At 44.4% G+C, this 27,023-nt stretch overlaps 1 protein-coding gene across 50 annotated transcripts in view; it reads right to left on the reverse strand.

Annotated features, from left to right (window-relative positions):
* The window catches only part of MSI2 (musashi RNA binding protein 2), a 451,089-nt gene that overhangs the window by 231,459 nt on the left and 192,607 nt on the right, over positions 1-27,023 (reverse strand). Inside the window, exon 1 of one of the 50 annotated variants that reach the window (XM_083587818.1) lies at positions 20,096-20,207. The exons of the other annotated variants lie outside the window; for them this stretch is intronic. The gene's annotated coding sequence lies outside the window, so the exon portion shown is untranslated. Of the gene's footprint in view, positions 1-20,095; positions 20,208-27,023 lie in introns of those variants that run through there. 50 annotated transcript variants of the gene reach the window in all.

A 27,023-nucleotide genomic window follows, 5' to 3' on the forward strand; every position in this document is an offset into this window, starting at 1 on the left:
TAAGATTATCAGGGCAGCCAGACAGAGGCAGCTGCCTCCAACCACAGCACAGAACCAGCTCATGCCAAGGCTTTAACCCTTTCCTTCCACAATTATTTATGTGAGTGTGAACAAATGAAATGGCAGGTCCCACAGTATGCTCATTCGCACCCTTTGTTATCTGCAGCTAAACGTAATGGAAAAAATTGACTGTTTGCTTGACGCAATAGGGCATGACTCTGTTTACACAGAAATAATAGCTAAACACTGATGGATTCTAAATCTCCATTACGGCAAAAGATTTGAAAGAGTAAAGCGGTTAGGGAAAATAATTAGCTCTCCCGTTTGGATTTTTAAAGAGCTTTTCACACATTTGATGGAACGACGTGGCCCTCTTCACTACTGGTTGGCTCTGCAGGGATAGTCAGTTTTAAATGCACAACCAAAGGAACCCTTCAGCTCACATAAGGGTAAGTGAAGCAGGGCCATTCTTTGCCATTAATCCTGAAGGCCTGGAAAGCCCCAGGAGATGTCCGATCTATGCTTCCTAAATGCTGTTGGACTACCTCATAACAGAAATAATAAATTCTGATATAAAGCCAGGCTTCAATGAGATAAATATATAAGCTCTACATGTCACTGCTTGGATTTGCAGGGCTGAAAAGCACTGTTTCCTCAGTGCTGCATACCTACAGACAGATGGCAACAACTAAGGCTGTGCTGAATTTCCACCCATTTTTTTTTCCTCCCAGCAAAAGGGTATGGAGGAGTTTCACAATGCTAACACCCACCTGCTTGTTAATGTACCACTTGACACCTGCTCACAGAGGCTTAGGCACTGGGTTTGCTTTTGTTCAATACACAAAGCCTTCTTACTGAGGAAATCCCAGCCACTCAAGAATCACATGATCAGAGTGATGACATCACATTATGACAGAGCCAAATAACATTTGGCTACATGATACCGTAGGGAGATTAAAGTTTCTTGCATTTGCTGTGCATGGGGGGATGTTTGCAACCCAAACCATTGTGAATATGGGAGGAGGTGTCATTTTGCACTGTGTGAGAGTGTGATATTTTAATAAAACATCTCCTCCCACACACCACGTTTTCTTCTCCACCCTATCAGCAGGTATCAATGTCATTAATTTACAGGTGAAAATATCTGATGGAGAAAGGCATTCCCATGAGATTATATGGAATGCCAGGAGGGGGGAAACCTAGGGGTTGGCAAGGATGGCCCCTGCCAAGGGCGCAGGCCCAGGGGGGGCATAAAACTCACACTTCTCCACCCTGGCTCAAAGTAGTTGCCCATTTGCCTGCTCCCTGGGCAACTCCTGTGCTGCTCAGGGTTTCCAGGAGGAAGGCAGGAATAGCTCCTTGCCAAGGGTGCAAGGGAGTCTAAGTATGCCTCTGAATGGCAGTAGAAAGACAGGTGATCAGTTTTTCTTGCTTGCACTTCCTCACTTCTGTCCTGCCCATGCAAACATACGAATTAGGTTTTTTTTTAACTCAGAAGGAACCAGATCAGGGTTGTTATTGTTCACTGAGTTCACTCCTAGTATTCCTGTTTGCTGAGTTTCCTATATTATCAAAATACAATAAAAGCATAGAAGCATGTGATCACTATAGAAAAAAAGTAATAACTTGTATATTGAAGAACATTTAAAACTACAATTACAAATCCATTTGAATCAAGAACAACTGATCAGAGGAATGAACTCAACCACCTGATACAGCACTTTTAACAAGTTTCTAATTATCAAATGCCTGACGCATTTTGTAGAAATGTGTAAAAGGATTATGTAAAAATGCCAGAAATGCTTCTGATATACCCCAAAACCCAGCTAAGTCCCAAACTATCTTCTCCAACCCAAAAGGTACACACAAACTACTGTTGTTGTTGAGACAAAACGGGAAAATATGCCCAGGTTGGTAACATCTGAGCTCTAACAATTCAAGTTTATATCATCATTAAGGGCTGACTAGAAACCCTGGGATTCACTAACTGGAAAAATTCAACTAAGGGGAGGAAATATTTAAAAAAAACAAACAAAAACCTCCTCAGTGAGATAGGAAAATTCTGACTGTTACGAAAGTCTGAACCCTGTGGGATGCTTGCAAATATTTTAAATGTGGGGAGGAGGGAAGAGAATGACCCAAGGAGGCAGTCAGCATAAGTTGGAAAAGTGAGGTCAATGGGCTGCTGTGTATGTTTTCTAAAGGCAAAAGACCCCTTTCTTTTCCTTGCTTCCCTTTAAATCCCTTTGAGGCAACTTCTAAATTATTTAGCAGCGACTCTGATTGGTGTGTGTGTGTGTGTGTGATTGAGGAAGATGGCAGGAACCAGGGAAGCTGGCAAGGGAAGAAGCCTGCTGGTGACATTTGCGCTATCTCTGCGGCACACTCTGAAAAGCCCCAAGTGCGCCTATTTGAAAATCGTACCATCACTGGCAACAATGGACCACCGGCTCCCCACATTGCTTTAGGTCATATTTACATACAAAAGCACAGCCACTGTGCAGCTATTGTGCTACAAAGTTTCCATTTGTGACCCATGGTGGGCTTGGGAGAGGAGAGGTCACTGGCAAGTGTATGGAACCTACTGAGACCCCATTAATTTTTCAGGATTTCTCAGACTTTGGCCTTTTCAAACTTGGCAGGAGGAGAGAAAAAAAGAAGGGGAGGGAATCTAGTTATGAGTCTCTCTTTTCTCTCTCTCTCCTACCCCCCCCCCCAGTAGCTCGCTCCCCTTTCAAACTGTTTTTTGTCACAACACAGAAATGAATAGAGCTTGCTCTGAACTTAACCATGTTCCCTAATTAGAAAAAAAAATGGATTGCAGAGTGAAATAAGCGGCACCTTTCTAGAGGGGGAAGTGAACAGGCTCCAGACACACTGGCGTTGCTCTGAAGTTTCTCTCTGTGGCCCAATTTCTGGAAATTTATTCCAGTTGTAAACCATTAGATGCCAATTTTGTAAATCAATCTTACGATTCAAAAGAACCGAGAGCATTTTCTGCCTAATAGACTCTGAAAATCTTTTGCCAGTGCACAGCTGAGCAAATGTTATCTAAAAACATCTTTATAAATCTCCAGCTATTCTTTCACCTCACTGCTTTTAAAAGGAGTCCAGCCAAAGGGAACATAACCCAGGTGTTGAAGAAAGGAGAGGTAACCATTCAGAATGGAGCAATCCTCCCCTCAAATTAACGTGCTGTGGGGTGCCTTAGGGTTCCCATGTTGGCTGGAGTAGATATATATATTTATAATCTCCAAGAGCACCTATCAGTTGTTGTTGTTGCTGCTGCTGCTGGAGTTTCACACTGCCTCCTTCCCGTCTGGAACAGAACAGCCCTAAAAACTATGCCCATTGGCAAAGCCTGACAATGGACGACAAGGGGCGGATAACTCATTTGTCCTGTGACTTTTTATGAAGCATCTGGGAGATGCAGATTAAGTGAAGATCATTTCCTTTTTATTGGGCCAACTCTAGCTGTTTAAAGATGTTCAGCAAGCTTCAGAGCCGCAGATGGCTCTTCATCCGGCCTAGGGGTTACGAGCACGAGAACAATAAAATCAGATTTCATTTGTTATACACAGGCTATAATTGAGTAACAGCAAAAAGTTTTTGGAGCAGCCAAGGAAGATGCCAACAAGCCTCCATAGCAAACATAACTCTGTCTTGAAGCTTTGCTTGGAAAATATGTGGGCACAGGTATGTGATCCTGCAGAAGCTGTTTAAATTTAAACCCATCCACCCAGTATCCAAACCTCCCCAGTATTCTGCAAGAGGAAAGGCTGGCTCATTCACTTCAGTGTTGCACAAGGCTTTGTATACATCATACTTGCAAAGCATTTCCATCACCTTGAGATGAACAGGGCAATTGCTGAACACATGGCATCGTGGCCATGCATCAGTCCTCACGCATACGAAGGAGACGCTGGATGGGGGTGTAATAGATACAGACATACACATTATCCTGCTCTTATGGGGGACTTGCAGCAGGCTCCCATCTGAAGAACTGATCAGGCAAACTCCAGTGCCAACTAGACCATTCACTTGAGCACATTTGCCACTTGAAGTCAAACTAACGCCAATACTTTTCAAGCAAAGACCATTCATACATTTAGCTAAGAGCCATTGCAAGGAGCATCCAAGATATGAGATCTACTGGTTTGTGGCACCTATTCTGGAGTAACTGCTATGTCTCTCCCAAGACAACAGGCTCTTCCCTTTCTACAGTATGGTCTTGCATATTTTAGTGCACCTGTGCTTACAGATCAGTCAAGTGTAGCAATTTCCTTTTGATATTACAGTCAGGGGTATAAAGTAGTGTGTGAATGGCCCCAGATTCCCGTGTGACCTTGAGTAGGTCATTTTGTTCTATTCTGTTCCTACAAAAGGCAGAGAGGTGCCCAGTCTCACAGGGCAGTGAGAAAGAACTAAATGCTGCTGGAGAGGCTGTTCAAATGCTATGGAAATGGGGGCCAGATGAAACTCTAAAGGAAGAGAGATAACAAATGAAGTCTTTTCTCTGCCACTCACACCTTTTTGTTGGCTCCTTGCTTTAAAATTGCACCTCAAGGCAATAGAGTGCGCGCATCGGAGAGCAATTTGGGCTTCTTTTGTCAAGTTAAGCCACTGTGGTTTTTATCGGAAGGCGCGAAAGGAACGTGCAGCCATAAGTTCTTACATTTGCTCTTGTGCAAATGAAAGGGTTGAATGCTTTTGTGAAGAAAGCTCCAAGTGGAGAGGCTGAAAGCTCTAAAACCAAGTTTCATAAATGGAGGGCTAAACCCTCAGGATGGAGAGAGGGGAGAAATATTTTAGGTTATGTTAATGCTGACAAATTCACTGTATGTTTTAACACAACTTTTCTGTTGTTCCGAAAAATCCTGCACTCTCTCTTCCAAAGTCTCACACAACAGCTGCTTCATTCCTCATCCTCACGACTCCACTCATGAGGAGCTTTCAGAAATAGCCAAGCCATCAGGCAAAGCAGAGATTACAGGCAGGGAGCCGCTCTCTGTCTTCCTGTGTAAACAAGGGCCAACCTCCATTAACCAGAACTTCATGCTGCCCTAGAAACAGCCGCCCCTGGGATCATCAGTGCCTCTGGGGCCTCCCCATAGGGGTCGGGGTGGGGGTTTGGTACTAAAATTCTTTCAACACCCTAAAAAGGCTTACTACTCTCTTTAGCAAAATAATTTTTTCATCAGTCAGCACTTTGTTTTTTTTAATGTACTTATTAAAATTTAAGAAACTGAGTCACTGACCCCTATAATTTTTCAATTGTTCACACCACAAAGACTGGCTTGGCTAATTACGACTGAACAGCTGTTGGAAGCGACCTTGCGATCAGCAAGAAAAATAGTGATGAAACGCTGCCTATCTACCAAGATCTGAAGAGTGCAGTCTCCTCTCCCCCCCACCTTATTCAAAATAAGTTCAGAAGTTAATTACACACACTATCTCAGAGGGTTATATATGAGCAAACAATTTTGAGAGCCAAATGAATGACAGACCCGAAGAACACTTGCAGAAAACTTTGGACAATTTCTCTTTCTCTAGAACTGCGTTCACTGCTGTCATCTCAACTTGGGACAAGTATATTGCCTCATGCTCCGTAAGGAAGAAATTAAACAGAGCAGGTGGGAAAACCTAGTATGATGCCCATGCAAACAGGCCCCAAAGAAAGGTGATCCACGTGATCAGATGGTGCCCATTCCATTTCACATTGTAGTTTTTGTGGCAAAATAAAGGAAATAAAAATTGGATCTTTAGGAAGAACAAATGGAAGCAAAACACTCCTCTTTGCCTGTCTTTATACCAAACACTGTTATAGCAGGTGTGCAATCTAAAGGCCTCTCTGGTCTTGTCAGGGAACTGCCATCGGAGCCAAGAGGGGAGGTAAGGCTCCCCAACGATGCAGGAGAAGGGACCAGCAGGGAGAGAGAGAACACTTCCTTTGGGGAAGGAAATCGGCGTGACACCAGGAAGAAAGGGGAGCAGGGAAGGACTTCGGAGACATGGCTCCAAGACTCTTCCACAGAGGCCAGCGGGGAGAGCCCAGGACCTCCGCTGGCCACGCCCACTCTGCGCAGAAGACTTTCACGCAGGGAGGCTAGACGGAGACTTGGCGTCAAGCAGCTTTTATGTTGGAAGAAGTTCAGGAAACACCCACTGACGGATTCTGCCAGTGACTGACACAGCCACGGAGAAAGGGCTGTCCAGCCAGGGAAAGGTTTAGCCAGACAACGTTGCCTAGAGCAGCAGCCCCCTTACGCACGAGCAACCCCAATTCCCATTACAGGTCTCAAGACAGGATCTCAGAATGGGACCCTCTTGGGTCCACATTGCACGAAAGGTGTGAAACTTATAGCCCCAAACTCAGCATTACATATTTTTGGCTTCTTCTTTTTTCTACATAATTAAAGTAATGTTTTCTCTGTGGAAGCTACTCACCAACAATGGCCAATGTAAGGCTACTGCATGTATTCACCCCGTATGGTAATGACCACCCTATTTTTAGGCTCCTGGACCACAGACAATTGCAGACACAGAAACATGCACTTGAGGGGTTTTTGTTGCTGTTTTTTTAAGGCTAATAAACAGCATTAGAGTCTATCTAATGGCAATCATGGCAGAGTTGAAATAGGGGCTTTCTGATTCACAGCATGCATGCTGATCCTATGCATATCTACTAAGAAATAAGCCCTAATATACAGAGTAGGGTTAAGTGTGCATAGGGCTGCCAAAGCCACTTAGCCACTATTCCGCACCATTCTTTAAGCTCAGATTCATCAAGGCTTCTATCCTATGCATACTTGCTTGAGAGCAAGCTCCACTGAAATCAGTAGCACTGTAAGAAACTGAAGAAGGCCTACCCCTTCTTTGACAGTAGTGATCAACCTATACTTCGTCCCATGCTGCACAGTACTTTTAATGTGGGGACTGGGAGTCAAACATTCCTTCCTGGGTCCCTCCTTTTTATCCCTCCCTTTGCTTTTTCTCTTCTAAAAGAGCAGAGACTCACCTGCCCAAGGCTTTCTGTTGCCACAGTATTTTGCTGGAACGTAACACCAGCCACTTATTACTTCAGCATAATTTAAGTCAAAACAGGAGCCTGGGTGAAGTGCATCTACTTGATAACCCTTCCAAAAGTATGGTCACGGTATCAGGATGCAAAAGCCCACCTGATGCTGTTTTCAATTTGATCCTTAGACGTTAGCAACAAATAAATGTGTCAAAATGGTAACTGCTGATTGCTGCATCAGAACAAATTTGCAAGTCCTGGTTCCAAGATTTGGTCTGAAGGGCCAGGAAGCCGTAGCCTTGCTCAAACTTAAGGTCTGGTCAGTGCCTAGATGAGAGACTGCCTGGGAGCCACAACTATGCCACACTGAATTCTGTGATGGAAGGAAGGCAGGATAAATAAATAAATGATGATGTAATGCAAGTGACATCTACTGAATCCCTTGAAAGATCTCACCATTTTCAACTTTCCCAAAATCACATTAGTAAAACGGGAATGTCAAAATCCCACTGGCTTATATAAGGAAAACTGCCAGTGCTACCGAAAACCCAAACAAGTGCACTCTGCTTCCTGGGCAACTGGGTTGCAACAAAAGGAGTTCTCTGGGGTGCACAATTATCCCCATGACAAAATTACTCTGCCTAACCAAAACAGATGCCTCGCTCTTTCAAGGAAAACAGCATAGGAGACAATTTGTTGGAAATATAGATGGCCACAACTCTCACGAAATGTCATCCATTTCAAAACTGGAGAGGGATAAAAGGAATCCACATGGTTTCTTGAATATTCAAACAACAGTAGAGAATAAAACTTTTATTTCCACAGGGAATCAGCAACAAGCAATCCTTCTATACAAATTATTACATTTACATTCCACCTTTTTCCATCATGGAATTCAAGGCAGTGTACCCAGGATTCCCAGGCAGTCTCCCAACCAGACACTGGCCAGACTCAAACCTGCTTTGCTCCAGCAATATGGTTGCCCCCAGTTCTTTCAGACCCTGTCCTGTAACTGATATACTATGTCATTGTAGGGTGCCATCTGAAAACCCCTGGGCAAGCCCAATGAATACACAGCTCTTCAATATATCTGCCTGTGAGAAGCAAAGCTGCAGGTTTATTCTTCAATAGGCAGTATGCAACTTCTTTGGCATGGCAAACTTCATCAGGGATTTTTGCCAGTACACACACAAATTTAATTCCAGCTGGGTCAACTAAGGTAGTTTTTATCTGAAATGAACGTCAATATATTTAACAATAAAGCTCAAGAAGGCTACAATGTGCCCTCCTGTTAAGTATTTGCCAAATGCACCTGTGGGTGTGCATTCTGTGGAACCAGTGAGAATGTGACAACATTGCTTTGCTTATTGCTTATAAACAGGAGTCCCAAGCTGCAAGAGTTAATTTTTAAACACAGTGAATCGCACTACGCCAACGCTGAATAGCTGTTTAAAATTGCACATACAGCCTGTGCAAGCAAGTGCAAGGAAAAGACAGCAAGTTAACATGACAAGTAGCATTTTACATGCACCCTTCTGAACATCTACCCTATTTGACACCCTGATGTTGCCTTATGCAACTTTTCTCTCTCCCCTTCCCCCTTGCACAGGTTTTGCACTGACAGATGTTCCCATTTTGGAGGATAGCATTAAACCGTAGCAGATAACACACAACTGTTTAGGGAAGCTGTGACAATTCTTTATGCTGCTGTTATGGTATATGTAGAAGCAAATTTTAGATTCCTGTGTTTTCCACATCAGTCACTTATGGGACTAAGGCCTAGTTTGAACATAACAGCAAGCAAAACTATGGTTTCACAGGCATGAGCAAGTGTGCTGGTACACAGCGATGAAACTGGTTGCTTCACTTACTCCTCCAATGCTCCTCTTTCTGCTGTGCTGCCAGGAGCTAAATCATGGTTTGGCTTAGTACTACTTTCAAACTTGGGCTTGTGATTTGTCTTGTTCCTAATAAACCACGAGCTGTAACTAAACTCTGTTCTTAACTTACTGCTTGTGGAGGAGTTCATAGAAAAATAAAGTATTTTCTAACAGAACAGATATGTATTATTCTCAACTACCCAACATGCAAAACCAGCACATGAGGAAACTGATGAGCCCTTTTGACTTGGGAAAGAGGGGGGATCGAGAGACCAGCTGCACAGGAAATGGTGAGCATGGTATGTATGTGTGCTCTGGCAGCCTGAAGGATTCCAAAATTTGCAAAGTGATTGTTTCAGATCTTTTTTCAAGTCAGCACCTGCCTCCAGCTGAAGAGGGCAGATGATTATTGTAATCCACACACAGTTGAAACACCTTGATTCAGTGCTTTCCCTACAACTGAACTCTAATTATCCCAGTCCTGGCAAGACCAGTACCCTGTAAGGGGTTAATGGGATTATACTCATGGCACTGGCGCCATGGCAGCCATGCCAACCTAATAGGTTTTCAAGGGTCTACACATTGTTTTCTTAATCTGGTGGTGGAAAGTGAGCTGTAGGAGGCAACAATGGCGGAGCTGGAATGAAAACTATTTTAATGCTGCAGAGCAAAGATGTTTTCAATTTAAAGCTAGAATGCCAGTGAGGACCTGACTGTGGAAGGGCGGGGGGGGGGGGGTTCAGGCAGAAAGAAAAAGCAGCTGCCCAGAAGCTAATTCCTAAGGAAAAACAGCAACAACACAGCCATGACAAATCTGGGCAAATAAGCATGCCTGGCACCACCACCCAACAAGGCCGGGCAGTTGCCCAGGTCAAGTGGATGTTCAAAGGGCTCAACAAGCCAAGGCCTTGACCCAGAATGATCCTTAATCTATCCTCTCTGTAGCTCTTTGGCACATAGAAGACCTGAAGGAGGGTGAATTACAGGCCACCGAACAGACAGAAGTGGGGAATTGTCAGATCTCCTGTCCAGGAGGTGACAACCCATTGCAGGTCTCTTGGCCTGAAACATAGGCAGACGGCTGGGTAGGATCCTGGCTGTGTGAGATGTTTTTCAAGGTTATGGGGTAGTGATTTGCATGAGGAAAAAGTGGTGTTAAGGCTTTAAAGAGGCTCCAGTGTCTAAAATTAGAGGCAAAACATTTGGAAAGCCCATATCTACAGCAATGGTCATGGAAGAATGTGGTCAAAATTCTATTATATTCAGGCACTTTGAAGGACACCAGAATGTAGCTGAAAACAGCTGAGTTGCATCTGCAGTGGAACTACAATATAAGCATCCCTGGTAGGTGCCCCAGAAACTGAGATTAGAATTGGACAGGACAGTTCTTGAACTGTTTGCCTGATTCATATCAACTGCTTAAAACTGAAAAAAGAATGTATCAAATAGGATAAATGTTGCTAGCCAGGCAAGTGTTTCTTCCCAGGACAGGAATTCCCACAATTTGCCATCTTCCAGGCCTCCCCCCTCTTTAGTTGCCTTTAACTTTGCACCTCCTAGCTTCCATCCTGACTGCTCTGGATAGGATCAAGGAACAACCACACACATGACAATGTTGGCCATTTATAACACCAACAATTACAACACTAACTCCTATTAATCTGCTAAGAGGTAGTCAGGTGGTTTCTCAACCATGATGGATAAATCAAAGGACTTACTGCAGAAAGTAGGTTCCATGAAGCTAATTTGATGGAAGAATGTTCAAAGCTAGCACCAGCCTAAGACCTGGAGCTCAAATGTGCAATTATGTACAAGCCAGCTTTTCCCAATCTGGTGCCCTCCAGATGTTTTGGACTACAACTATCAGCCTCAGGCAAGCACACCCATGTCTCATCAGCCTCATCATATGGCTGTGCTAGCTGGGACTGATGGGCATTGTAGTTCAAAACTTCTAGAAGGCACAAGGTAAATGATCATTAAATTATTTCAAAGACTACCTAGACCTAGGCCAATAACACAAGCAACTATAAAACCACTGGCACAAGTCTGTGGGCTAAATAAGCTTGACAAAAGACTTACTGCTTTGGGGAACATGCAAAAAACAGAAAAGGATAAACACCAATGTTTCAAGAAGTGCATACTGATGCACATATGTTCAGCAATGAAGCAGCTGTGCAAGGAGCTCACCATGTTTTGGGCCCACATATAACCGTCTCCTTGTTTGGGTTATGGGGAAAACTGATCTTCTGCTTTGCAGGGGTAGGCAACCTAAGGCCCATGGGCCACAAGCAGCCCACGGGGGGTCGTTTAACTGGCCCCCGAACCGAGCCACCTGCTTGGCGAGTCCCCGCACACTGTGCTAAACCAGCGCAGTGCAGGGAATCTCTTCCACGGTGCAGGAAATCATGTCTGCGCAGACACAGATGCCAGAATTTGCGGCTGCGTGCGTTCATGTGTGCGTGCTCCAGTCCACAGAGGGCTCCCCGCTGGAGTGAACCGGCCCAGGCAAGGTAAACCTTGCCCTGAAGTAGAGACTCAATTTGCACAATGATGATAGGCCAGCCCTTGCATCAACCATGAAGCCACTTCCTCTATTCTCAGAGCAGGGCTGTGCACTGCAGTATCGGTCTGGCCTTTATGTTGATTCTCCAATCTTTTTAAGGCAGATTTTAAAGTGTAAAAAAGCCAGCATAATAAAACTTTTTATTTTTAAGGAAATGAAAGGACCAAAACATTTAAGCATATAACTAAGCAGACACTTGAAATGCAAAACTCAAAACATCTGATCTGTGTGCGAGAGAGTGCGGGAAAACATTCAGTTTGGAGCCAAGCATATGCATCTGTTGAGAAGCAAAGGTTTGGGGAACAGGAGGGAGCAGATTCTGTCCCATGTGAGGGGACCCTTCACCTTCTGCTTTTTTTCATGTACATCAGTATACAACCTAGCTAAAACTAATCTAGTTTTCATTTACTTTATCGCAATGTGATGAACATTCCTTTACACAATTGTCTTCCATTCTTGTTTCTAACTCAGTTTTTCTTAAGTTCTGTTTTATTGGTTTGATGTTTAAAAAAAGAATGCACTTTTAAGATGAGAGTTTCACCACAAAATGAAGAAAAGCAACACCCTTTTCTAAATTCTTAGAAACTCAGAGATTGTCTGGATGGCTTTTAATACGGTGCGTTCCATCCAGCTCTGTCCAATATGCTCTTATGAGAACACAGATAACAGAGTGAGTCTTCTGTTTAGTGGAGGGCCAAGCGTCAATTCCATAGCAGAAACGACCTTTGCTTGAAGTTTCAATTAATTGCCACCTGCACCTTGATGGGGAATTTGCAAATGCTAGTGATTGATGGGCAGGTAATAAAATACATTTTTATCTGTGTGGGCGCTGCCTTTTTGGCTGCAGAGCCCTGCTGTATCTCTGAAACCAAGGCAGGAAGGGGGTAGCCCATCTAACAACAAGGGTCACATCAGAAATCTATCATGAGCTGGAGGGCTGCAGCTAATTTGCATATTTTCAATTTGTGTACAATTTGCATATGGAGAATGGGGGCGGGGGAGAAGGAAGACACCGCCAATCTCACCCTGATACTCTAGGGCAGATGGGGGGGGGTTAGAAATGCCATTTATCGAGAAGAGGAGGCTGAAGTTCATATCAGAGCAGGGTATATTATACATATTTGATACAAAATGAAATTGAAATATTGAGCAGGCATATAGATTTTGCTTTTTAAACACAAAGCGAGAGGACAAGAACTATTCTTTTATTAACCCCCCAACCTGCATCCCACCCACAACCAGAGTGACTAGACTATTTCTTATCTGTGAAGGTTGTTTGATAGATATTTTTAAGGGTGAAGTCAAACTGGCATGAGTTGAAGGCAGGTCACCTGACTAAGACAACAAGGACTGCAAGCCAAAGATGTATGGCTCACTTTGGGTAAAGGATCGGCCCCAGCATGGGGCTCAACTCTGGGAACTACAAAATAACAGACGGTGCAGAGTGCCTTCCTCTCACTAGCCAAAGGCATCTAAGCAGAGAAGAGGGCAGGGTGGTCATGTGGCCTGCTTTACAGAGGGAACTCCTCTATTTCAAAGACTGTGTTTGGTCTACGTCTGGTTAAAGACCCACAAAAGACCAGGTGGTGTCTTGAAGTTGCCCACCAACAGTTAGAACCCACACAGCAGTCTGCACAGGCCCATGGATCACCTGGCCACAATCTTCCCCACTGTGGTGTGACGTATGGTGCTCCCATTTAAATTATAGTAATTATTTCTATTTGTGCATCTATGCATGTAAATCAGCACATGCAAATAAATTTACACCCCTTAGGATGTGTAAGTGGCCACCCTAGGGGAGGAGTTCCTCGCAGACTCAAAACCCATGTCTGCTTTCCTAGAATGAAGCGCTGCACCAGCGAGGCTGCGCCTGGATTTTGCTGGTAGCATGCACAAAAGCGCTCACCCAAAAAACCCCAACCCTATCACTCCAATCAGGCTTTCATTAAAATGGCACTTCAGGGCACAACTCCCAAGAGTAATTTAGAGACTTTGGAACCCAAATCTCACTAGAAATTAATAAGACATATACTCAAGATCATTTAATGTGGATTAGTTAGCCCCTTAACACCTTTTAATGATCAAGCACTATCCACAATCAGAGTGATTAAAGGGTAGATTTTCCCTACCACCACCTTTTCAACACATGAGCAAAATTGCAACTAATTCCTTTCAGAATTGTGGGCACGGAACCAAGCTTCCCGAGATTAATTAACGAAGTGTACAAGGACGTGATCCTGCATGTGTGGAGGACATTTTGTAAATGGGACTCAGCAGTCTAAGCTGCTTTTTGAACACTGTACTCTTCCTGTATGGTCTACATTTCTAAACCTGTTACCAGACTACGAAAGTTTATTTTCCCATCCAGCTTTAACAAGCCCTGTGAGTTTTCCTTCCTCCTGCGCTGCTAAAGTCCCCTACATAAGATCAATCAGCCAGATTTGACCAAGAAAGGCGGAGAGGGGTGGGGAGGAAAAACCTGCCGACCTAAGAGGTGCTCTTCATTTTGCAAACAATGAAAAAGGCAAGCTTTTTGTCCCTAGAAAGTTCACACAAAGTCATACATCACACTGGTTGGCATGTTTACTCCTGAAGCCTCTAAAATGCAGCAGCTGGTCTCAAAGGGTTTCAGAAACTAGGAGCCAACGAGGAATTTTTCATTAACAACTCAGAGCAGAAATCAATGTTCCCCCAGTGTCATGTTATTTCAAGGAGTTGGAGTGGAGGGAGGAAGAGAGTTGAAAAATGCACAATGCAAGTGGCTTTTGGGCCCTTGCCAAACTATCCCACACATTCAAGGCCTCCATTTCTTTTCTTATCACGAAAGATTTTTTCAAAGCTTTTAATTGTCCCTAATAAATTACCCACAGAGGCAGCAAAAGTAGGAGCTCCCCCCGCCATTCATTTATTTTGCACCACTTCATTGTTAGCAAGGCAACACCAACAAAGAGATAAAGCCTCCACCTGACCTGAAAGAGATAAACAGGAGGGCTGAGGCTGAGACAAATCACAGATAACAATCCTATAAACCAATGATCCAGACCAGTGCTCCATCTATCCAGGCTGGCAGTATTCATTCTCTTCTTCTGCAAAGAATACCTCTGCCCTAGGCCAATATTCTATGAAAAGCAAGGCCATGATTCTGGTACTGAGAACTGAAGCCCGTTTTGTGAAACTGGGATGAGAGATCTGATGGAACAGGAGAGTAATGAATAAGGAACATTTCCTAGTAATCCTCAATCCCTAGGATAGAATAGCCCACAGAACCTAAAGGCAGCTTCCTGCATCTCCAATGGAAAGGTAGAGGGCCTGGTGCTAGAAGAGAGGCAGGTGAGTAGCATCCTGTTACCATGGTTTGCCTTAGCATGTCATCCAAGCCTGGGATTGTGGGAAAGTACTCTCCTCCTTAAGCATGATCTACAGACAATGTCTGCCCTAAGGTTAAAAAGGTAAAGGTAAAGGACCCCTGACAGTTAAGTTCAGTTGCGGATGACTCTGGGGTTGCGGTGTTCATCTCACTCTGCAGGCCAAGGGAGCTGGCGTTTGTCCACAGACAGTTTTTCCGGGTCATGTGGCCAGCATGACTAAGACGTTCTGGTGCAATGGAACACCGAAACCAGAGCAGTGCACGGAAACGTCGTTTACCTTCCCGCCGGAGCGGTACCTATTTATCTACTTGCATTTTTTGGCATGCTTTCGAACTGCTAGGTTGGCAGGAGCTGGGACCAAGCAAAGGGAGCTCACCTTGTCGTGGGGATTCGAACCGCCAACCTTCTGATCGGCAAACCCAAGGGGCTCAGTGGTTTAGACCACAGTGCCACCCACGTCCCTGTCCTAAGATTACAGATGGTTTTTAAGGAGGGGAGACCTTAACCACGATTCTGGGTTTGAACAACGTGCCAAGCCCAGCTTTGGCTTAGCTCCCGTGTTGTGCTGCGCCAAAGGAACAGATGAGAAGAAAAGTGGGTGCAAGCTCCGCTCTGGGAGCCTGCATGTTAGTGCAGTCCAGGTAAGCAACAGAGTTCACCATGATAACGTAAATGAGGCCACCGAGAGGCACCCAGACAAGCAGCAAGCTCAGGCCCAATATATAGAGGCAATATAATGTCACTGGATAACTTGCTGAGGAGCAAGCGAAGGGAAGGGCTACTGCCTGCATGCCCTGTTTGAGGCCTTCCCAGATTAATTTGGCTTGTTTGGCCACTGCAGGAACAATGACCCTTCAGATGTTGCTGAACTACAACTCCCATCTGTCTTAGCCATCATATCCAATGGCCAGGGATGGTGAGAGTTAGATTTTGGCAACAACTCGAGGGTCAAAGGTTCTCCACGTGTGTGGTAGTGCATGGACCTTTGGTCTGACCTAGCAGAGTAGATCTTATGTTCAGTGGAAAACTACCTAGCTATCTGGTAGGCCTGTAATAAAAGTAAGCCCCAATCAGGTCACCACAAGCCGTAGGGCTAAGCGGAACTTATGGGGAACTGCCCTGGAAGCTCCAGAAATCAACACTAAAGATGACAAAGTGGTTTACTTTCTTACCTGAGGGCCCAGCGACAATCTTGGGTAAACAGACGCTGGTCCAAATTTCATACAGGCCGTTGTGCAGAAGTGGCATGTGGGGCGGAAACACTGTCTGACAAATTCCACTTCAAGACTGTTTAAGCAGAAAGTGTTTGGCAGTTTGAGAGACGCTCTCTATGCACAGAGAGGAAGCACAGCAACACCACAACTAAAGCCACGCTTCAAATCAGGAAGTGCTATTTCATTTTAGCCATTTGGAACAAGTGCCACATCATACTAACAGTGAACTCATGAACAGAGTATGAATGCTTATGTAGCCGAAACAGAATTGCTCGTGAACGAAAGGAAGGTATCAGCAGGCCTAGAGCCACTCCCAAGTTTTTTTGAAGCCTAATACATTTAGAAAAAAATATCCTAAAGGTGCAGGGAGACAATCCTGTGTGGAATGAGCATGGTCAGTAGGTACAAAATGCTGGCGTTTTGAGGACATGGCTAGCTGGAACCCAAAATTGTGTTAAGAGTTCCACTTATATGGCATCTTCAACCTAAGCTGGAGGTGAGAGGAGAAGCACCACAGAGACCTCACCTTTTATTCCATTTCTGAAATCCAGATAGACAAGCACCTGCTACACAAGTCATGACATGCTCTCAAAGTTTTATGAGAAAGACTAATGTTGTCTTCCAAGGAGAAGTAGGAGTAGATTGTGAAGGTACATCTTCTTCATTTACTCATTAAAAAATAGTCTTGCTAGAGAATTATGATTGATACAATGCCATCAGTGTACATGTTACTTTAAAGAGTCTCTCTCTCTCTCTCTCTCTCACACACACACACACAGAGAGAGAGAGAGAGAGAGAGAGAGAGAGAGAGAGAGAGAGACCTGCCCCTGCGTGTTTAAGTGGACCTGTCCAGGCAGTTTGCATTGCAGGTACACCACCCCCTGCACTATCTCTGCACATTATTTAAGGACATCAGTAGCCTGACAGCAAAGCTACTAAGGATAAAGGTGCAACACCCAGAAGCAATAATTGAACTGAGCATTAGTCAATCCTACATTTGGATAACATGACACTTGTTGCATCTTAATATATGCAGCTTCCACTCTCTAAACTGCTTATGAAGACTATAATTTTCTCCACTAAAAACACTGTCTAATAGCACCACCCCCATTCTAATTATAGGCGGCTCTCTTATGCATTATAATCTTTACACAATTAAGCCCACTTAAAAGAGTAACTGATTGAATACCCCTCCAAAAATTAAAGTGTTCAGGGAGCATGAAGGTTGTGATGGCAAATGACAAAAGACTCAGAAAACTGAAAATTAGGGCATTTCACCCCTTACATTTATATATCAATGGGTTGGAAAAGCAGCATCAACTTCCAAACTCCAGCGATCAACAACTCACCCACCCATTATTGTTTCCGTAATGTAAAATTACATCCTTTCTGAGAACTGTGTGTAGAAAAGCGATCAGTCCCTCACACTCTATACATTATGTGAAATAAAGCTGTCTGGTTTCATGTCAAGTGGAAACCTTCTCTATGGAGTGTTTCAAGGGTTTAATGAAGGTGAGTCCTTGCAATTAAAACACAATACTAGTAGACATGTAGACTGGAAAGAGCTGGAATTGATCCGCTTACATAAACACTTTTATGCTGTGGGTTGGGGTGGAACAAAGCTATACAGCCTTTGCAGGGCTCACCTGTTGTACATCTAAGCTCCCTATAAACATTAATACAGCAGGAAACAAAGGAACAAAGCTTTTTCTGATGTAGGTATTCATGCGCACAGGCAACTTTTGCAGCGTCTCTGAATAGTTATGTTTTTACACAATGGTAGGGTTAAAAGAGGAAATGTATCACAGATAAAAGGGGACATGGATCCACATAAAATTTGCATATGTATATGTACTAATGTATATGTATAGATATATACTGTACATAGAAACATTTACTATAATTTTAATAAACAGAGACTATGTCTAACCATCACAGTGAAGACTGTGACTTGTGTACCTGCTTGCTCTCCTGCCCAGGTGTTAAGTGCTTATTATCATCTTCAACGCCCCCTTCTGCTCTCCCCTCCCTTTCCATCCTTAAACCAGTTTTGGACCAGGCAGCCCTTCAAATAGATGATTGTCCTTGACCCACAGGCACCAAACATAGCTGAGAATTCAAACATCAGTTGTCCCCTCCTGGAGCCTGACCATGCAGCCTGTGGGGATCCTGAATACTACAAGTAACCAACTGGGTAGAAGGGGTGGGTGTGAGTGGGAGGTAGCGCGTAGCTAAGCATAAAACCTGATAATCACTGTTTTGTCCTATATTCACTGCAATGCCATACAAATTACACCATGCACCCAAAAATCTTCCCAAACTTGGTCCTCAGAAAGCAATGTGACACTTTCTCAGATGGCTGTAAAAGTAAATGTCAAGACAATTAAATGGAACCTCCATATCACGGTTCCATCACCTTTGTGTTTTGCTTGTCAATGCCCAGAGGTATGTGGCTGACAGTATTTGGGAGCAAATGATGGATTAACCCAGGGGCGAGGGACCTGTGGCCCTACAGATGATGCCCATCTACAACTCCCATCATCCCTATCATTTAGCATGCTGACAGGAGCTGGTGAGAACCAGGAGCCCAACAACATCTGGAGGGCCACATAAGCCCCATCTGGTGCTGGGTAGAATGATCCTCTTTACAAATTCCTATCCATTTTAGATTCTGTTGCCATTAAAATAATAATAATCCTCCAGGCTCCTCCCTCCCCAAAACTGTCTTTTCTAAATGCCCCCTATGATAAAATATAGTTTACTAAGCTATACAGATGTTCTTAAAAACACCTGTTTCTCCCAATCACATCCTCAGCTCAATCCAAAACTAAGTCCTCCTGCCTCCAAGTTAAAGAAGATCTAAGATAAGGGGCTGTTATCCCACCAGCAGCCACAACAGTGAGCCTCACCTACCCATCTCTACCACTCTGCCACACATCAGAAGAGGGAAGGTGCCAACAGAAGGCTTCAAGGTTCCCTGGAGGGGCAGGCAGGGACAAACCCTATTTACGCAGCTCCAGTGCCAGGTTTCTAAAAATCCTGCTACAAACCCTATGCAGGGTTTGCTGTTTTGTTTGTTTGTTTGTTTAAAGGTACTGCGCATGCAAGACATCCTTGAAGCATGCTTTCATTTATTTATGTTCCACAAAATGTGCAATGCCAGTACTGCATGATTTAATTATTCTATTACAGTAGAATACAGTGACAGGATCATCTACTATATGAGGAATGGCTACGGCATTTAGGGCTCCTTAGTTTAGAAGGGGGGGGGAAGGCACCTAAGGTGGGACATGGCAGACATTTATAAAATTCTGCATGTTGTGGGGAAAGTGGGCAGAGGGGTGTTTTTCTCCCTCTCGCATAGCACTAGAATTTATAACGTATCAAAACTGATTTGCTGCAGATTCAGGACAAATCAGAAAGTGTGCTTCTTGGTGTTTATTAGAATTTCTAAACTGCCATCTCGTTAAACACACAGATGTATATAATTATAAAAATAATAACACAGAGAACAAATGATCAACATGATGCATAAATCATGCATGGCATTCACCGCCACAAGAGCTGATGACAATGGCTTTTTGTTTAGATGGCTTAGAAGGGGATTAAGGCAAATTCATGAAGGGAAAGAGGCCCACCAACAACTATTTGTTATGATAGCTATGTGAAATCTCCTGATTTGGAGGAAGTGTGTCTTCAAGCACTGGTTGCTGGAGGCAAAAGCATGCGCTATTGCTTTCATGCCCTGCTTGTGGACTTCCCAGAGCAGGGGTCGGTAAAGTTTTTGTGGTTTGGGCTGGTTCATGGTCCCGCAGACGAAGCGGTGGACCCGAGTGTGTGTGCATGCACGCACGCGCAAACACTATTCTGGGCAGCGGGGGTCCCCAAGCAGGCGGTGGGGGTCCATGGGCCGGTTAAACGACCCCCATGGGCCGCTTCCCCAAGGCAAGAGGGTTCAGAGCCAGGGCACTGATGGTGGGACAATGATGAGTAGGCAGAGGGAGAAGAGGCAGCAGACTGAGAAGAGGTAGTAAATAAGCCCTTCTGCTTACCTGCTTAAGAAAGCTGGAGGGGCCTGCCAGACAGAGATCTCAATTGCCAACCTGGCACCCACAGATCTCCACACGGTTGCAGCTGGTCACAAAATGCACATGGTGCCTGACTAACTTCTAACACTGGAGGCATCTATCTGGTGGCTCACTGTGGCATGTGGGATGCTGGAAGAGATGTACAGTGGTACCTCCGGTTACGAACTTAAATCGTTCCAGAGGTCCGTTCGTAACCGGAAATCGTTCTTACCCTGAGGCGCGCTTTTGTGAATGGGCCTCCGGCTGCGTGTGCCTCTGGCACACAATTTCTGCTCACATCCCAGGGCAAAGTTCGCTACTGGGAGCAGCAACTTCCGGGTTAGTGGAGCTCGTAACACAAAGCGTTCGCAACCAGAGGTATTACTGTATCCAGATTCTTCTTACATGCAATACTTCTTTTCAGAATAGTTTTTAACTTTACACATTTGGTGCACTGATAAGTCATCATTCCCCCAACCTAGCAGAGTTAGTGAACCAAAGGAAAATTTCCCTCACTTTCTGATCCACCATATGTACAGTGTTTTTTCCAGCCCACTGTACCACATACTCCCTCTGGGGTTCTCTTTCTCTCTCGCTCCTTTTCCTCTTTCCTCCTTAACTGACATTTTGGGGTACATTCAGTCAGAAGCATCTTGGGTTGCTACAAAAGAGGGTGTCTCAAAAGAAGCCAAGGCAGCTAGCTGACTTAAAGGCTCATTAGGCGATATCAACAGCTGCTGCTATTGGACACGTGGCATCATCCGAGGAGCAAAAGGACAGAAACTTGGTGCAGATGGCTCTTTCCTCTTTCAAGCAGCTTCCGACAAGGTGATTCGGCAAAACTCTTTGCTGAATGTTAAAAGGGAAAGTTCGTTTGTTTTCACCCCTTCACTTGGAATCTCACAAACAGCTTTTAAAAGTTAACACAGCAGTTAACACAAAGGCTAGGACAGCCTCTGATTACCACAGTTCCTGAGCTGTACACTTCTCGTTTCATCTGCTCAAATAAAGACACCTTGCAGTTCGTCTGCATGGAACCTTCAAGCGCTTCTTGATTCAAAGTGGCTAAAGACATTCTTCCCTCATCACTTCCTTAAAACGGCTGAAAACCCTTTTTTATTTCCAAGATAGTGACCCTGAAAAGTTTGCAGTCCCCAAAGTATACAAATTTAGAGGGTGAAACTAATTTCAAGAATGTTATAAACAATACAAGGTTAGCAAATAATCATAAAGAGGGAATGCAGGAGGATTGGGCTGGCTTGGAATAACATATATAGCGAGAGATGGCAGGAAGTAGACATCTGCTAGGGGACCTCTGGCCAATTTCCATTGGACCACCTAGCACAGATGTGGGCAACCTGCAGCTCTCATGGCTGCCCAAGGCACACACACCCTTCAACCCTCTAAACAAGGCAATTACGATGGGGAGAATGGTGTGTGGGAAGGGCAATCCCCTTTCTTTGTTACCAATTCATTCTTCCCCCCACACAGCATCATTCAAGCTCCTTTGCCCCCGGCCAAATGCTTGCTGGAGCTGCCTCACCCAAATCCATAAAGACTGAACTGTAGCACAACCCCATCTAGATCTCAGGCAAGTAGAACACTAGGTCTCTACAGAGCTTACTCAAGAGTCAAGGCAAATGTGATGGGGAGGAAGGCAAAGACTGTACACAACTGTATGTAACAGCTGGCAAGAATCAAAAGCTTCAAAAATTTGACCGCTCCCAAAACTGCACAAAAAAACCTGCTGCCAGAATTGGTGCATTCTGCTGTGCCACTTCAGGATTTTACTGCTTCTCTCTTCCTTCTGCATAGGTAGACCAGGCCAAAGAGGACTATTGAGCCAAGAGAACAAAACTATAGACCTACAATGTTCAGAGGCAGTTTGTCTCCAGATACCGATTTCTGAGGGTGATCCAGAGAGGGGTGGGCTACAGTCATCATGCCCAGCCTATGAGGTTCCCAAGAGCCACTGACTGACCGCTGTTAAAAACAGAGTGCTGGGAAGGAACAACCTCTGGCCTGATCCAGGAAAGAAATTATTCAGTTCTTCAAGCAGGTTCCTCCGAGCCCAACCACTGATGCAAGACCTCAGCAAGCGTGTGAGTGCCGCACAGCAAAACAAATGACAAGCTGAAGCTTCTCATTAAAAACAAACTTTTGCATACATTAATTTGATCGCATGCCTGTTTTGCATAACATTCGCTTCCCCTGCCTTTTCACCTTCTTTCTGCTGTTGTTTAATTGCTAGCAAAACAAACCAGGTCTCTGATGTTACTTTCTGTCTCTAAATTGGAAGACTCGCCTGAAAGAGACATGTGGCAATTAAACAAGTGTTTATATTACACCTTGTTCTAGCTGACAGCAACAGAGCAGGAAGGCCACCCACGCACTCGCTGGGCATTTCTGCATCACATGCCATAAGAAGTGGAGGGGGAGAGATGAGCAAGAAGCCAAGCACAGCCCTTCAGCTGGACAGGAACTAGGAGTTCTCTCCTACCAGAGTTGCTCCAAGGTAATCCACATTGGAGACAGAACCTACAAGCTCACCATGCCAATCTCAGAGGCAAAGGAGATATTCTCCGCAAAACACATTCTTGTTAAAAACTGACGTGGGGCGTATATTAAGAGAGTCTCATTACTCTTGGTGTAGCATCCTCACACAAGCAGCAGAGAATACAAAATGCAAGTGTCTACGGTGTTGGCCATTCATTAAAAACAACACGATGGCACTCAGCCAACATTATAAATAGCCCGGTTTGTTCTGAAACTGACCTGCATCAAGAGCAGCCACTTCAATTTTCTGTCCCACAGCGCCAACTGCTACTGGCAGGAAAAATCTCTCAAGGCCCATTATAGAAGAATAAGGCAGGAGTTACTGTTATGCTAAGTACTTTACAGAGCAGGGGTCTGGCCAAATTTAGTTCTCTGCTGGGCCATTATCTAATTTGAAGTGTGTGTGTGTGTGTGTGTGTGTGTGAGAGAGAGAGAGAGAGAGAGAGAGAGAGAGAGAGATTGATTTCCCCTCATATATGCAATATATATACCTTTTTCTGATTGTGGCCCCCTTCCGCCCTTGTTTCCTCCCTGTGCCCCCCTCCTACCAGTAGAAAGCTAGCTATTTAAATGTTTTGTTTGTAAATAGAACACACAAACACTCTGCAGCCACACACCTTGCCCTTGACAAACAAGATGCAGACAACTTGGTCCATGCAGCAGTGGAGTGTGGAAGTGGGAGGGAGAAGGAAGAGGAAGCGACATTGCCGCTAAGTTCGCGTGGCGATCCATCCACTGGGAAGCACGGTCAGTTCTCTGTTCACTCTACTTTTCTTCACTATTTTCTGTTTTCTTTTCTCAGACACTTCTCTGTTTTCTTCACTTCTCACTTCCATCTGTGGCCCCCTAATCTTGTGCCTTGGCCCCCCCATTTATGCGATTTTCAACTGTGGCCCCCCTGGAATATCCTGGGGGCCATATGGCCCCCGGTTGAGAAATGCTGATCTAGGGCACCACAATGGTTCACCACACTCCACACTCCTCCACTGTTCAATCAGAGCAGGGACTGAATGCTGGGTGTAGTTGAACTGCACCCATTTGGGAGCTTGGGTGAACTGGTTCCAAAATAGGCCTGATAAAAGGAATAAAATGGCTCTGGACGTCCCTGAAGCTTCAGGGTCTGCTATGATACCCAAAGATGTTGGGGCTAAGGGGCTAAGAGGACTCCAAGCTTACTCCATTCCCTTCTCTTTCACATGGTGTCCTCTATACCAGTGTTCCCCAACCTTGGGCCTCCAGCTGTCTTTGGACTACAACTCCCATCATCCCTCGCTAGCAAGACCAGTGGTCAAGGATGATGGGAATTGTAGTCCAAAAACAGCTGGAGGCCCAAGGTTGGGGAACACTGCTCTACACTAGCTCCCTTGGATAGGCCTTGATGTACTTCCAATGAGTACAGTGGGGGAAACTGGGGTCTGGGATACTTTCCTTATCCTAAATCTAAAGAAAGCTGGTTAGTGTTTCAGACATATTCTTAATCAGGTGTTTTATTTTTAAAATTAATTTTGGACTGGGCAAAGTAGACACTGTCCATCATCTCTACCCGAAGCTACATACATACTAGGAATTACTTCTATTTAACCAAACCTAATATTCATTTATTCTTGTTGCATCATACTGGAAATACAGTAAGCTGAGAGCAGGAGAAACTGGTGTCTTCCCCTGAATGGAACTTCATTTTTGTTTGCTTTAGTGAGCAGGGAAATATACCCCTCGTGCTTGTTCCTATGAATGGGAGTTACACTTCAGAAGCATCTGGAGGGTCACAGGTTCAGGGGCTGGGCAGTGTGCAACTGCAGGGGCCCCAATGAGTACCTGACATGGTGTCAACCTGGGGTCCCTTCACTGCTTACTGGATCCTCCACTTAGCATTATCAAGAGGATGGGCTATGGTATGCTTAGAAAGCAGGGAAAGAATTCTAAGATGTCATCAGATGACTTTACTGAATGAGACCCTCTTTATGGGAAAAGGGAAGGAGTGCACTACTGCATGTAAAATATCAATCAATCAATCAATCAATCAATCAATCAATCAATATTATTACTGTCAAGAAACCAAAATTAAAAGCATAGAGCACACAAGAATCAGCATATGATATATGCATGAACAATACGGAATTAAGGCAGTGATTCACAAATCATTGCTATACAACACTCATATGCCTTTGTTTGTGTAAAGAGGTCCAGGATTGACAGATATGCTCCCATTCAAATTTCAAAGACGTAATCACGTTAGGCTTCCACAGCAAAACCAGCAAAAAGTCCTGTGACACCTTACACCATCATTTGTTAGGTCTTTAAGGTGTCACAAGACTCTTTGCTCTTTTACTCCCAAGCAAGAGAGTGCAGCCAAAGGCAATGATCACATGAAATAAGGATTGGATCCTGTTTAAAGCCAACCCGTCTTACCCATACAAAATACAGTTTTCCTTTCTAGATAGCCAACACTCACAAGAGTTAACTAGTTCATGTGCACATTAATTAAAGAGGGTGTAGTTTAGCAAGCCTGAGATCTAAGACAGGGCTCCGTACTAGCTCTCAGGCAACACAGCACATCCACCTGGATATGAACGGCAAAGGATCCATATTTCTTTCTGGCTGAGGTTATATGGAAGGGTAATCTTCCTTTCATTATGTATAATTATGATCATTATGGGCAACTTGAAAGAAATTCAACCATAGTAGTTATTTACAACTGCACATATGGGGCTGATGGTTATGGCAGGCTACCAAATTTGCCATAAAGCTGGCCAAGTTTGCTTTATTAATTCACATTGCTCCTCTATTATACATGCCTTTCAGAATTAGGCAGGCTTCTAAAAGCTCATCAGATCAGGGCGATTACAGCAATCTGGAAGCTGAAACATTGCACCAGCCTGCCCAAACCTGGCGGGGGGCAGAGGAAATGCCGCTGTAGGAAAGAGACTGGAGGTGAAAAGGACTGGACCAGAGAGCAAGGGGACTGAGTTGGCTTGGCTATCCATATGGCTGCCTCCCCAGGCCTTCGAACATTAAGAGATCTTACTAGAGTGCTTGTTGCATATAAATTTTGCACAGTAAAGACTCCTCAAACCAACAGTTCAAAGCGTGACTCTGCTGATCAGATACACACACTGGGTGTGAAATAACCACTTTTAAAAGGAGAAAAATCATTTGCATAGAATTCATTCCATTTATCTGGACATTTACAAGTTCCAGAGGGAAAAAAACCATGCAACGACAGAATGAGATTGAAAGCTGGATTCCAAAGCCAAGTCTATTCCAGCTTTGACAATGACCTGCGGGACATGCTATGGTCAAGTTACCTTCCCTCTCTTTGCTCAGGTATTTCCAACTATACAATGAATACAGTTATTTTGACCTCTACAGTCAGGCACTTAGTGATAAAGACATACCTTTATGTACACACACAGCCATGATACACTCCTACTCCATGCATCTGGGAGCCTTTTCTTCCGTTTTTTACTTCTTTAAGACGGCTGACCAACCCACTTCTCAAAGAGTTCTGCCTTCCATTGCAGCAGCCATAGGTTGCTCTGTCCCCAGTTCCATCAGTGTGCTACTACCTCCAGCACTGTGACTACTACCAGAGCTTGGCAATGTATTAGGGACAAGGGCAGTGTAGCCACTTCACACACTTTCATCTCCTTTTGAGCCCTCTAAAAAAATGAAAGGTATTCTCTGTAGCATTTTAAGGTGTTTGCAAAACTCCCGTCTTCCTCCATTTTCACTCAGTCCTAAATTTCTGCCAGGCCCAGGTTTGAACCCCACTATATTTGCCAAGTGCAGGGTTTGAATAACTAAGTAAGAACACCTTGGCCTCTTCCAATCAGAAGTATCAAACTGAGCTTCCTCAGCCCTAAAAGATCCTGAAAGAACGTCCAGTACATTGGATTGTTCACTAGGAAGAGGATGTGATACTTTCCTCACAAGGTTGCTATGAGGACAAAGCCTTTCTCTTTTTTTGTAGAGGACCTTAAATGCAATATAAATGCTTTCTGCCAAGCAGAATCTATCCAGCGCAATAGTAAACAATTAGATAATAGGAATTTTGGCCGGGCCGAACCCTTTCCGAGGCACTTGAATGGGTATTTTTCAAGTGATATTTATAAAGTGTGGAAACCTTTCAAAATGTTCACCTTAAAGCCCTCACCTATAGAAAGGGACAGGAGCCTCTCTCCTTGGGAGCAAATCAAAAGACTCCATAGGCCCCAGTGGGAGAAGGACCTTTGCTTCAAAAGGCATTTCAAGCATTTCGGAGCTGGTGCTTTGATTAATAAGCTTTCCCCTCCAGCAAAGAACCATGTCGCTGGCTTTCAGCGTTCCTAGGGATATTGCCATGTTTGTTTTGTCTGCA

The sequence above is a fragment of the Podarcis filfolensis genome (genome assembly GCF_964270895.1).
Source record: "Podarcis filfolensis genome assembly, chromosome: 15".
Classification (NCBI taxonomy): Eukaryota; Metazoa; Chordata; class Lepidosauria; order Squamata; family Lacertidae; genus Podarcis; species Podarcis filfolensis.